This window comes from Chlorocebus sabaeus, chromosome 22 (genome assembly GCF_047675955.1).
Source record: "Chlorocebus sabaeus isolate Y175 chromosome 22, mChlSab1.0.hap1, whole genome shotgun sequence".
Taxonomy (NCBI): domain Eukaryota; kingdom Metazoa; phylum Chordata; class Mammalia; order Primates; family Cercopithecidae; genus Chlorocebus; species Chlorocebus sabaeus.
This window is the reverse complement of record NC_132925.1, coordinates 76,136,642-76,151,479: the sequence shown is the minus strand read 5'-3', so window position 1 is coordinate 76,151,479 and position 14,838 is coordinate 76,136,642.

Genomic DNA, 14,838 nt, shown 5'->3' with positions numbered 1-14,838 from the left:
CTGACTTTTGTAGAAGACTCAGAAGTCCCAACATCTTTCTCCCTGGAAGTAGTTAGCTGAAGTTGAGGTTTCTGGTCTTGTCAGAGGGAGCATATACTCTCCAGGATGATGAAGGTGCCACCATTCCCTATAGTCTCCCCTCCAGCCACCTTCATTGATTCACTGCATGCATGCTTGGCCCCAGAAGCCGTATGAGCTTGTAGTCGCTGCTTTAAGGCATTGGTGCATCTCCAGCCACTTCCCTGGATGTTCCCAGATGCATATGTACATGCACACACACACATGCCAGTCACACCTTGCACTTCTGCTTTATGCCTTTGTAAATGCTGTTCCTCTTACCTGGAATGCTTTTTTCTAGTTCGAGGACTCTCCTTTACAAAGCCACTTGGACCTCCCCAGTTAGAGCAAACTGCTTGTCCTTGTATATGCACTTAGAACATTACCAACTCTTCCGTCACCTTTTATTTTTCTCACGTCTGGACTCCAGACGATTTTTTTCATTCGGAAGAAGTGTCTTATTCACCTTAGTGTCCCTGAACCCTAGCACAGGGTCTGGTGAATGAATTCTGAATGAATGAATTCTGACATCTCTGTCTCCAGCCCAGGTCTTCTATATGGATTGGGAGAAACCATCAAGAGGTTTTATTCAGCTGCCTCCTGGGTGTTTCTGTGAAAGTCCCTGCAGCCATTTTGTCTGCACTTGCCTGCTGTCTTCCTCCTCTTTGCCTTTCCATTTCTCAGCAAGCCTGTTACCCCTCTTGTTTCCTCAACTTGTATAAGTCACAGAGAACCTCTAACAATTCCATAGTCAGTTACCTAAGCCAACAAGCTAGAGGCCGTTTTAGTTTCTTCTTCTCCCGTACCCCACCTGTCCCCTTATTCTCCCTCAATCTCTGGCCATTCCTGGTGCAAATGCCTTATTTCTGATGTTCATCACAGGTCAACCATTTTAGCAATCTGAAACCTAAGTCCCTACCTGTTCCCATACCATCCTGATCCATCCTTCACTGTAATCCATTCTCCACTTTCTAAACACGTCTGCAATACTTCTACAATTCCCCACTGCCCTCAGGATAAATGCAAGTCTTCCAAGCATGACAGAGAAAGTCACCCCTCAGTTTCTCAGTTACTCTGCTACAGCCCCAGTGGCCTCCTTTCCATGCCTCAAAACTTTGCACATGCCATTCTCTCTGCCTAGAATGCTCTTCCCCCAGCGCTTCACATGACTGACTCTTCCATGGTTCAGGACTTAGCTCAAATGTAATCAGAATGGCCCTCCCTGATACCTCAACCTAAAGTGGCCACCTGTCTAAACATGTCAACCCATGCTACTCCATCCACAATGTGTCAGATTCTGTCATCAAAGTCAGTAGTGTTCATGTTTGTTTACAGGTCTGTCTCCCTACTAAAATGGAAACATCATGAAGGCAGGAACCTATTTGTAGCCCCAAGGCCTTGGCACAGTGCCTGAAACACAATTGGCATTTAACCCGTGTTGATTTGAATGCCAAATGATGACTGACTCTGGTAAGGAAGACGGAAGGAAGGAAGGAAGGAAGGAAGGAAGGAGGGAAGGAAGGAAGGAAGGAAGGAATAAAGAAAGGAAGGAAAAGAAGGAAGGAAGGAAGGACGGAAGGAAGGAAGGAAGGCAGGCAGGAAGGAAGGAAGGAAGGGAAGAAGGAAGGAAGGCAGGCAGGCAGGAAGGAAGGAAGGAAGGAAAGAAGGAAGGAAGGAAACAGATGGATGCATGAATGTAATAAAAAGCGAAGACTTATTCTAACTCATGCACCTATGAAGAAATGGTTCCAAAGTGTGTTCCAGTGCATTCCTCCCAAAAGTAACACCTGCTCCAAATTAGGCATTTGAAAAGAAATCTCAGAGTTTATAAAGAGACAGGAATTCCTGCTGATCGGCAGTGTCAATGATAGTCAGGTGGAGTTATCTGAGGTACCAATTAATCCTTATTTGGGTGTTATTTTTAGGTACCCTGTGCTCCCAGAAACCTACAAAGTGTTTACCAACTTAGAATTGTAGTGGAATTTGAATGGGTAGATGAGTCATGTAACAATTTATTATCACGACAAGTGCTGAGGAGTTCAAGTGAACTTGCTGATGCCTGTTTTCCTAAGTCAGATCTCAGGAGAACATATTTTGTTAGGGAAATTAGAATCCCCCAAATAGATTCTTGAGTGTATTAATAGCTCTGTTGGACTCAAGATTGGCTATTTTGGTTTACAATTAGTTTATCTCTACTTGTGTCTGCCCAATTCCAAACATACCACAAGGAAGACATATTGCCAGCTGTTTTGAGTTTTAAAAGGACAGTTTCACCAACACAATATCTATTTTTTAAACCCCATATGCACATTATGGCAGGAATGAGTTCCAAAATAGAGTGAAACAAAAGCTCTAAAAAATAAATATTGCTGGTATTCTGGAAATCCATATCTCTCCAGGTTAAATCACATTCTCTTCCACACAGTAGCACCAATAAAAATTTATAGCACATTGTATTTTACTTCTTCAGTACAGATTAGTGTCAAACTCTGACACCAGCATGGAAAAAGCTTCCACTGGGTTTGAAAAGTCATGTGCTAGAGACATAAACTGAGAAAAATAAAGGTCTGAGTGCAGGTAGGGCACTTCAGTTCCTTGGGGGAAGGCAGGAGTAGATACAAATAGACGTGCAACAGAGCAGCGAGGAAAGGGCTAACTGTTAGGTCAGAAGAGAGGACAGCCAAGACCACCACCGGGACAATAGTGAGGGCTCCAAACACCTCGAGATACAGAGCTAAGCAGCTCTGCGACTTCTCCCACTCTCAGAGGCACAGAAAAATGGCTCATTAGAAATCAGGCAGTGGGGCCATGGCCTATGTAAGATCCTCTCTGTAAGAGAGAGGAAGGGAAACCAGCACTCCATCATGCCTCCATTGGATACCTGGTTTTATAGTTATAAATGCATGTCTTCACTTATTCTGTGCCTTATCCCCTGAAGAAATTAAAACAATCTTGATTCTGTAGGAAAATCACACATGGAATTTTCTTGGGAAAAAAAAGGAAATTCAGACTTTATAACTAATTTAGTCTAATATGATTATAACTGGAAGAACAGAGCTGGGTAGATGGGGAACAGGAATAGGATGGAAATGTTTCACTATCTACCTCTTTACATAGATACAGCATGTACATGTGTTTTTTATTTTTCAAAATTGAAAGTTTGAATGTATACAGTTAAACCTTTTCAGATTACTCTGAAAGTAAGCCCTTTCCCTACATAAGCTACCATTTCAGGAAAATGGAAGTGAGCATTTCCTTGTCAGGGTGAATAATTCCTTCCATTTTTCAGTCAAACCTCTTTAAGCAAAGCAGAGCATTCTTGCTTAGATTCCACACTCTGTGGGCATTAAAATCCTAAATTAAGAACCTATGTTTTTCCAAAGAGATTCCAGACCCTCTTAGTGAGTGGTGGATTACCAACAGGAGCAAAGCCTAAAATCTTGTTTAATTGTCTGTTTTAATTGATGGGATAATAAGCATTGATTCTACATATATAGGTGTGTTGGCTGTATCACTACAATTACATGGCATGTTTTATTCATGAGAGAGGCCCCAGACTGCCTTGGCAATCATCAGAACCAGTTTCTCCCTCTCAAGTGAGCATCAGAAAGGGCTGCATAATGACAGTCACCAACAGAAAATTAAAGGTTCTTGCTTTTTCTCCCATTACGTTGCAAGATAATTAAAGCTCAGATCAATACAATGTTGAACATCTTTATTCCGAAATTTGATTTCCACTAAATCAGACAGGCATTTAAATGCGTTAGGCCAGCTGCTGCCAACTTTACCGGGTGGGCCAATGATAAAGACATAGTCTTTCCAAGTTGTTTTGCCAATGCCCAACCAAAGAGAGGGAATGGGCCTGGCAAGTGGACCCTCTGCTTTGTGCCTACTGGCTCCGGGTGACACATCCAAAAGAGCTGTTTTATTGAAAAGAGACAAACCACTAAAAAAAAAAATGTTATATAAACTACGGAACATGAGGGAGTCTAATTCTGATGTTTACTAGTTCCATAAAGCCTGACTCTCTCCTCATTTTTATGGGTATACTGGCTGTCAACATAGGAGTTCTTTCTTTTTATTTCAACCTTTATTTTAGATTCGGGGGGTACATGTGCAGGTTTATTACATGGGTATATTGCGTGATGTGGAGGTTGGGGGTACAAATGATCCCATCACCCAGGCAGCAAGCATGGTACCCAATAGGTAGTTTTTCAGCCCATGCCCTCCTCCTTCTTCCCCCTGCCCACCCCCCACTCCCCCGCCCCGCGTAGTCCCCAGTGTCTATTGTTCTCATCTTTATGTCCATGAGTACCCAGTGCTTAGCTCTCACTTATAAGAGAGAACATAGCATAGGATTTTAATTGCAAGGCCCCATTATAAAGACAAGACCATACCAGTGCAGATCATTCCCAGCCAGGAAAACATCCATGGAGGCATAGGAGGAAGCCACAATACTTACTCCCAAGCAGAAGTAACAAGAAGCCCCCCAACTAAGACATCTACCTGTACCTGGCAGTAAAGAAGTGACAACCTCCACATTTCTTTGCTGAGGAAGTACAGAGGAGGCTGGTTAAAATAGAAGGTTTAAATTAAATTAGAAGTCTCATAATGACCAAAATATCCAGGTTTCAATTTTTAAAAATCACCCATCATATCAAAAACCACAAAGATTTCAAACTAAATGACAAAGATGTGAGAATTATCTGACACAGATTTTAGAGAAGTCATAGTAAAAAATGTTTTCATACCTGAAATAAGTTTTAAAAATAGAGAATCTCAGTAAAGAAACATAAGCTACAAAGAAGCAGCAAATGGAAATCTTAGAACTGAAAAATACAATAACTTAACTTTTCCTCAACAGCAGAATTAAGAGAGCAGAGGAAAGAATCAGTGAACTTTAAGATAAAACAACATAAATGATGCAATCTAAGCAATAGGGAGAAAATAAACTTTAAAAAATTAACAGCACTTTAGGTACCTATGAGACCATATCAAAAGATCTAACATTCGTGTTATCAAAGCCCTGGAAGGAGAGAGGAAAAGAAGGTGGAAGACTGAAAAATACAAGAAGAAATAATGACTGGAGACTTCCCATATTTGGAAAAAGATACAAATCTGTAGATTCAAAAGCTGAGAGAACTCCAAATTAGGGGAGACATCCACAACAAGATGTATTATACTCAAACGTTAAAAACTAAAGACAATGTTTTAAAAATGGAAGCAGTGAGAGAGAAACAGCATATTACCCATAGGGCAAAAACAGTTAGAATACCACTGGATTTCTCATCAGAAACCACAGAGGCCAGGAGGAAAAGGGACCTTTTTCAAGTACTGAAAAAAAACAACTATTATCCCCAAATCCTATATCCAGTGGTAATAACCTTCAAGAATGAAGGAGAAATGCAGACATTCCAGGAGAAAGGAAAACTAAAAGAATTTGTTGCCAGCTGATATGGTTTGGCTCTGTGTCCCTACCCAAATCTCATCTCTAATTGTAATCCCCACATGTCAAGGGAGAGACCCGGTGGGAGGTGACTGGATCATAGGGACAGTTTCCCCATGCTGTTCTAGTGACAGTGAGTGAGTTCTTGCAAGATTTGATGGTTTTATAAGTGGCAGTTTTGCCTGCTTTCTTCTCTCTCCTGCAGCCTTGTGAAGAACGTGCCTACTTCCACTTCTGCCATGATTGTAAGTTTCCTGAGGCCTCCCCAGCCATGCGGAACTCCGAGTCAATTAAACCTCCTTTGTTTATAAATTACCCAGTCTCAGGTAGTATCTTTACAACAGTATGAAAACAGACTAATACACAGGCAGACCTGCCCTAATAGAATGATTAAAGGACATTATCTAAACATAATGGAAACTATGAGAGAAAGAATTTTAAACATCAGGATGAGAAAGGGAACACAATAAGGAAAACTATGGGTAATTACAATAGACTTTCCTTCCCTTCCTATACAACTTTAATTCAATTCCTATGAAACTCCCCCTAATGTTTTTTTTTTTTAACTTTTATTTTAAGTTCAGGGGTACAAGTGCAAGTTTGTTACATCCATAAACTTGTGTCATAGGGGTTTGTTGTACAGATTATTTAATCACCCAGGTATTAAGCCTAGTACCCACTCATTATTTTTTCTGATCCTCTCCCATCTCCCACCCTCCACCTCCCATAAAGTCCCAGTGTGTGTTCCCCTCTAAGTGTCCATGTGTTCTCATCATTTAGCTCCCACTTATAAATGAGAACATACAGTATTTGGTTTTCTCTTCCTGAGTTAGTTTGCTAAGGGTAACGCCCCCCAACTCCATTTATGTTCCTGCAAAAGACATGAGTGCATTCATTTTTATGACTGCATAGTATTCCATGGTGTATATGTATTACATTTTCTTTATCTAGTATCTTTGACAAACCTAACAAAAATAATCGATGGAGAAAGGAATCCCTACTCAATAAATGGTGCTGGGATAACTGGCTAACCATATGCAGAAGGTTGAAACTGAGCCCCATTCTTACGCAATATACAAAAGTAACTCAAGATGGATTAAAGACTTAAATGTAAAACCCAAAACTATAAAAATCTGGAAGACAACCTAAGCAATGCCATTCAAGACGTAGTCACAGGAAAAGATTTCATGAGGAAGATTTTTTTTAGATAGATATAGACAAGATTATTCTAAAATGTATCTGGAAAGACAAAAGAATTGACATAGCTAAAACATCTTTGGAAAAAAAAGAAATGAACTGGGAGGAATTAGTCTGTCCAGTCACAAAACTTATATAACACAGTTATCAAGACTGTGCAGTAAATTGGAGGGACAGACATGAAGATCAACAGAACAGAATTAAGAAACTCAAAATAGGCCGGACACAGTGGCTCACGCCTGTAATTCCAGCACTTTGGGAGGCTGAGGTGGGCGGATCACGAGGTCTAGGAGATCGAGACCATCCTGGCTAACATGGTGAAACCCCATTTCTACTAAAAATACAAAAAATTAGCCGGGCGTGATGGCGAGCGCCTGTGGTCCCAGCTACTCGGGAGGCTGAGGCAGGAGAATGGCGTGAACCCAGGAGGTGGAGCTTGCAGTGACCCGAGATCGCGCCACTGCACTCCAGCCTGAGTAAGAGCGAGATTTCGTCTCAAAAAAAAAAAAAAAAAAAAAAGAAAGAAAGAAAGAAAAGAAAAGAAACTCAAAATAGACCCATACAAAAAGGTCAAACTGATTTTTGACAAAGACGCAAAAATAATTACATGGCAAAAGGGTAGCCTATACAACAAATAGTCCTGGAACTACTGGACATGCATGAAAAAAAATTTCTACCTAAGTCTCATATCTTTGTTTTCTGTTTTTGTTGTTGCTGTTTTCTTTGAGACAGAGTCTTGCTCTGTCACCCAGGCTGGAGTGCAATGTCATGATCTCGACTCACTGCAACCTCCACCTCCCCGGTTCAAGAGATTCTCCTGCTTCAGCCTCCTGAATAACTGGGATTACCAGTAGCCACCACCATGCCCAGCTAATTTTTGTGTTTTTAGTAGAGACAGGGTTATCACCATGTTGGCCAGGCTGGTTTTAAACTCCTGACCTCATGTGATGCACCCACCTCAGCCTCCCAAAATGCTGGGATTACAAGCATGAGCCACCAAACCTGGCCAAGTCTCACATTTTTTAACAACAATCAAAATGAATAACAGATTTTAATGTAAAATGTAAAAACTATGAAACTTCTAGAACATACATGGGAGAGCTACACAAATAATTCTTAGACTTGGCACCAGAGGATGGTCCATAAAAGGAGATTTTGAAAAAGTCAGATCTCATCAAAATTTGAAAATTTTTGCTTTGTGAAAGAGTCCCATAAGGGGATGCAAACACAAGCTATACAACGGAGAAATAGTTACAAACCACATATCTGACAAAGAAATAGCTAGAACATATAAAGAACTTTCAAAACTCAACAGTAAAACTTTTTTAATTCTATTAGAAAATTAGCAAAACACATGAAATAATCATATCACTGAAAAAATCTACAAATGGCAAACAAACACACAAAAGATGTTCAATATTGTTAGTAATTAAAGAAATGCATATTAAAACCAAAGTGAAATATCACTGCATAACTATCAGAATGGTTAAAACATAAAATAATAATAACACCAAATATAGGCAAAGATTCCAGGAAACTTGATCACTCATATACTGCTAGTGGTGATGTAAAGCGACACAACCAATCTGGAAAAGGTGATGGCAGTTTCTAACAAAACTAAATATACGACTACCATACAACCCAGTAATTGCACATCTGAGCATTTGTCTCAGAGAAATAAAAACCAAAGTTCACATAAAAACCTTACTTTAATATTTGCAACACTTTATTCATAGTAACCTAAAACTGGTAACAACTTAGAGGTCCTTCAATGGGTTAGTCAAATAGTGCTGCATACATACTATGGAATTCTACTCAGCAACAACAAATAACAAATATGCAACAACCTAGGTGAATCTCCAGAGAATTATGTGAATGAAAAATATCCAACCCCAAAAGGTTACATATTGCATGATTCCATCTATATAACATTCTTGAAATGACACAGTCATAGAATAAATGAATAAATTAGTGGTTGCCAGAGTTTAAGGAGAAGTGGGGGTGGGAAAGAAGGGCCAACATGAGGCATACTCTCTCTCTTTTTTTTTTTTTTTGAGTTAGAGTTTTGCTCTTGTCGCCCAGGCTGGAGGGCAATGGCGCCATCTCAGCTCACTGCAACCTCCACCTGCTAGGTTCAAGCAATTCTCCTGCCTCAGCCTCCAAAAGTAGCTGGGATTACAGGTACCTACCACCAAACCCAGGTAATTTTTTTTTCTTTGTATTTTTAGTAGAGATGGGGTTTTAGCATGTTGGCCAGGCTGGTCTTGAACTCCTGACCTCAGGTGATCCACCCACCTCAGCCTCCCAAAGTGCTGGGATTACAGGTGTGAGCCACTGGGCCTGGCGGAGACATACTCCTCTTGACTGTATCAATGTCAATATCTTGGTCATAATATTTACTAAGATATTATCATTGGGGAAACTGAGTAAAGGGTACGTGGGATGTCTGCATTCATTTTTGAAACTGCATGTGAATCTGCAATTATCTCAAAATTTAAAAAAATTTAAATTATACAGCACATTTGCTGAAAAATACTAGTGATAACAGTGGTTAGAAGAGTGATTATTAGCATATTATTATTATTATTAGGAGCCTGAGAGATATACATTTTTGATTTTTTCTACTTCTTTATTGTCTAGAAAGTTATTCCCCCAGACACTCTCATGCTTCCCCCATCTCTTCCTTTAGGTCTTCAGTCAAAAATCATGTCAGGAGACCTTCCTTGCCAAACCTGTTTAAAATCGCAGGCCTCCCCATCCCCCACCAGTATTACATATTCCCCATCCTGCTCAATTTTGTTTTCTCTTTAGAACTTATCACCTTTAATGTATTCTATATTTTATTTATTAATCTTGTTTCTGTGTCTTCCTACTAGAATGCATGCTGTAAGAGGGCAGGAATCTTTGTCAGTTTTGTCTCAGCATTGCGTTGCATTCTCATTGCTATTAATAGTGTTGGACCCATAGTAAGCCTTCAATAAATATGCATTTAGTGAATTAATTGCTAACATTAATTTCTGTATGTGTGTTGCAGGGTCCTCATATGTAAAGTTGAGTTAATGATACTTCTTTTTCATGTTATTATGAGCATTAAAAGAGATGTTCAAAAGCACAACTTTCTCAGAATATATAAAGAATTTCTACAACTCAAAAACAAAAAAATAGGCCTGGCGCGGTGGCTCAGCGTGGTGGGTCATGCCTGTAATCCCAGAAATTTGGGAGGTCAAAGTGGGCGGATCACGAGCTCAAGAGATCGAGACCATCCTGGCCAACACGGTGAAACCCCGTCTCTACTAAAAATACAAAAATTAACTGGGCATGGTGGCGTGCACATGTAGTCCCAGCTACTTGGGAGGCTGAGACAGGAGAATCACTTGAACCCGGTATGCGGAGGTTGCAGTGAGCCCAGATCATGCCACTGCACTCTAGCCTGGCAACAGAGCAAGACTCCATCTCAAAAACATAAAAAGAAATACAAATGAACAAACTAAAAAGCAACCTGACTTTTTTCTAATTGGGTAAAGGATGTGAACAGACATCTCCCCAAGGAAGATATACAAATAGCCAAACGGTACTTGAAAAGATGCTCTACATCACTAATCATTAGGAAAATGCCGAAAAACAAACAAACAAACAAACAAACAAAAACACACCACAATGAGATACCACCTCATTAGAAAGGCTGTAATTGAAACAAAGCAAAACCTAAAAGAACTATTGTCAAGAAAGTGGAGATATCAAAACCCTTGTATCCTACTGGTGGGGATGTTTCAACTGTGGAAACAGTATGGTAGTTCCTTCAAAAATTAAAAATACCTTTGCCATGTGATCCAGCAATTTCACTTCTAAATGTATATTCAAAAGAATTGAAAGCAGGAACTCAAACAGGTATTGGTACACATGTGTTCACAGAAGTATTATTCATATAGGCCAAAGGTGGGGGCAACCCATGTGTCCATTCATGGATGAATGGATAAACAAAATGTGACATATACATTTATACATGCACTGGGCCTTAAAAAGAAAGAAAGTTCTGATGCATGCTATAGCACACATGAACCTTGAGGGCAAAGTCAGTTACCAAAAGGCATTACTGTATGTTTTCACTTATATTAGGTCCTAAAGTACTCAAATTCATAGAGACAGAAAGTAGAATGTTGGTTGCCAGGGGCTGGAAGGAGGAAGAATGGAGTTAGTGTTAAATGGGCACATAATTTTAGTTTGCAAGATGAAAAGAGTTCTGCAGATGAATGGCAGTGGTGGTTGCAGAACAATGTTAACATACTCAGTGCTACTGAGCTGTACATGTGAAAAATGTTAAAGCTGATACATTTCATGTTATGCATATTATACCACAATTTTTCAAAAATTAAGACAAAGGAAAAACTCTCACCACATCAGTAACATAGTAGAGACCCAACAAATGGTCAATTATGGGAAGGGGATATAAAATTTATATCAGAATGACTTTGTGTTTCTTGCACATAGTTATGGCTAAGTGAAGAAGATTTAGTTGTATAAGTAGCTCTCTTTGTCCTTTCGCACCAGCTTCCCACCTTGGCAAGGACAATCAAGTGAGAAGGGAATGGCAGGGCAGTGTGGTGCCAGTTGCTGCACCATCGCTGCAATCTAAACGTGAGACTGCCATTGCTTGGCTACGCAAGATACTGCCTTAGCAGAAATGAAAGTAAGTTTCTGGTCTCCTTCTACCGCAGAAAAAGAAAAGGACTGACTATAGAAGAACAGAATTAAATTAGACCTTTAAAAACATCAATACAAATCATCCCAAATGCCCTGAGCCCATCTTTGTAGTTTGCTCAACTGAGTTTATGGCAACAAAATTAAAGATTTCAACAAAGTTATTCCTACCAAGTTTCCATTGGAAAGGAAAGCAGTACCTTTACTAATAGAATTGAGGACATATTTAGTTGGAAGAGTAAGTTCCTAAGACTAAGTTTTTGCCTTGCGGAATAAAGGGTGAGACTCAAATACAAGACCAGATGACTAGTGGGTGGTGAGCAGAGCTGTACTTTCCCCTTGACTGGGGAACCACAGTGGCATTGGCAGGGAAAGATACTCAATACCTCCCTTGGTAGTGGCTTCAATCTGGAGTGGTCCTAGCCTTCTAAACATCATTCTTACATGAACTCACATGGCAAAAGTTTTAATAAACTTTATTGAAGTAAATTTTGTTTATGTATGGATACACCCGTGTGACCACCTCCCAGGTCAAATTATAAAACATTTTCATTATCCCAGAAAGTCCTCTTGTGCTACTTCACAATTAATTTTCCTTCCAGAGGTAACCACTATTTTAACTTTTACCATTATAGATTAGTTTTTCTTTTTCTTAAACTTTATTTAAATAGAATCATACAGCATAAATATTCTGTTTTGTGCCTGGCTTCTTTGCTCAGGATAATGGTTTCACAGTTTATTCATGTTGTGGTGTGTACTTGTATTTTGTTCTTTCTTATTGCTGAGTAGTATTCCAAAAAAAGATAACCACATGGCCAGTAAGCATATAACAAGGTTCTCAATGCCATTCATTATTAAGGAAATGAGAATTAAAACCACACTGTAATGTCAGAATGAATTGAGTTTAAAAGGACTGGCAATGCCAAGTGTTGGTGAAAATGTGAATAACTGGAACTGTTATACATCACTGCATTACTGGTGGAAGTGTAAAATGGATCACTCCTTTAGAAAACTTTGTCAGTTTCTGAGAAAATTAAACAGAATCTACCCTGTGACCCAGCAAGTCCATGTCTATATGCAAAAGAAATGAGTGATTAGATACACAAAAATACATGTAGAAAAATGTCCATAGAAGCTTTATTCATAATGATTCAAAACTGAAAATAAACCTAATATTTATCAGCAGGAGAATGGATACATAAACTGTGGTATCCTCAAATGAATATTTTTTGAAGGTCTACTATGTGCAAAACACACCCCTCACCCTTGGCATCTCTTCCTTTAGTGGGCATGACATCCTTTCCTTGGGAATTCCATTTCTTTCTCAGGTTCCTCTGAAAGCAGGGAGGGAGCAGGGACACTATATATTAATATATCCCGACCCCAGACAGAAGCCCAGCTTCCCCAGTGGCTATCACACTCTAGATTCTAGGTCATGCTGTATTCAACAAATGTCCAATTACATAAACATTTCATGATGCTAGACCACGAACAGAAGATACAAAAATGATTAAGCCATGATCGTTGATGAGAAGATAGTGACTTACAGGTTGATTCTTGGACTCAGAAAGATTTGTGCTTGAACCCCAAGTCTTATTAGCTATGTACTCTTGGGCAAGTCCCGGTCTCCTAATCTGTATAAGGCATCTGCACAACGCAAACAATCACAATAGTGCCCACCAAAAGAGCGTCCTAAGAATTAAATGAGAGGATACATGTGAAGCAATGTCCAGTGCTTAGGAGATTTTAAATCAATACTATTTATTACTACTACTACTACTACTACTACTATTATTATTATTATTATTATTAATTTTCTCAACCTAGTGAAGAGATAAGGCAAATAATAAGTAATTATAAACATAAAGCAATGATAAGAGATGCTAAATAAAAGTAAAACATGCTTTGAGGATATTTAGAGGGAGAAGAGGCTGATTTGAACTAGAAAAATTCTGGTGAGTTCTCATGAGACCTATAGAGAGTTATGATTTGTCAGCTTAGGAAACAAGAACTGTGGTTTTAATTTTCATGATCAGAGTGCAGTAAGAAGTGAAATGATGTAAAATAAATAGCATCAGGTTTGAAACACCACACAGCCTTAGATCTGAATTGAGGCTTATCCATTAATTAGCCAGAGGATTTTGGACAAGGAATTTAACTCCTCTACACTTCATTTTCATCATTTGCAAATGATGGCAATTCCTATTTCTAACAGTTATTGAAAATAAAAAGAATATTTATCAAACACCTCACACAACACCAGTTACTCAATGCAGAAATTTTAACAATTATGCATTGTTAAACAATATTATATAAATATTATATTAATATAACAATAATATATTTTAACATATGAACTGACCATGGAACTAAGGGTCCACACACTATTTCTCTGTGAGTGAGGCTTGGGCAGGGGGCAGTTTTTTTCAAAAAGGCAACCTCATGACCAGCCTGTTGACATTCACATCCCACAATGACTCTTCAGTTGTTATAGGCCTCTAGGAGAATCTAGTAATCCTTTCTGCCAGGAAAATTCCCATACACATGAAAATTTTTGCATTCATTCCAGTGGTTCTAACACTCCCTGAAACACAGTTCATGAAGTTACTGAGTTTCCAGAACCCCCAATAAATAACTTAGCACCAAGGGAGAGAGAAAAAAAAAAAAAGCATAAGTCAAACTTTCAAAGGCAAGTCTTTTAGACTCTCACTCCTATTACCTGATGTTTAACTTTTGCTGAATAGGAAGCAAGTTGGCAGACTCAAGTGTAAAGAGAGGACCTGGTTAAAAAAAAAAGCTTTTCTCTGTGATGGCGTTTTTTTCTCACTCCAATAGTTTACCAAATTTCAAGCACTGTTAATACTGTGCTAATCTTCCACTGCCCGCAGCCTGCCCAGCCCACAGACGAGAGCCCCACTGCTGCGACCTTCAGGTCGGTGGTCTTGTGTGCTTGTCAGTAAATCCACATGGAGTTGCTTGTCAAACCCCTGCGGCCATCAACACATTTCCTTTCCCCACATGGATATCTACTCAGTACAGTCGAGCCCTGCCCTCACATTGCCAAAGGGCCAGGTTGACTGAGGGATTTTTAAAACAATGTTTTGCCCAGATAGTTTGATACTGTGTGTAAACAGCCTGAACGTTTAGTGAGATGAGATTCTGATGTAGAAAAAAGGGTGCACTTTCACTTAAAATGTCTGTAAAAATTGCTGTGTCTCTCTGAGAATGTCAGCTTTAATTTAATCCTGACAATAAGAAGATAATCAAAAAACCTCAGATTCCCAGTATTTTGCTTCTGTCATCATTATCATCATCATTAGTATCATCATGCTGTTTCTTGCCCATTTATTCAACTCTCCCTCCCATTCCATTCTCTGCCCTTCTCTATGCCCCCAGAGGCTGATTCCTACAGACCCCATCTCCCGGGCTCCCTCACTGCC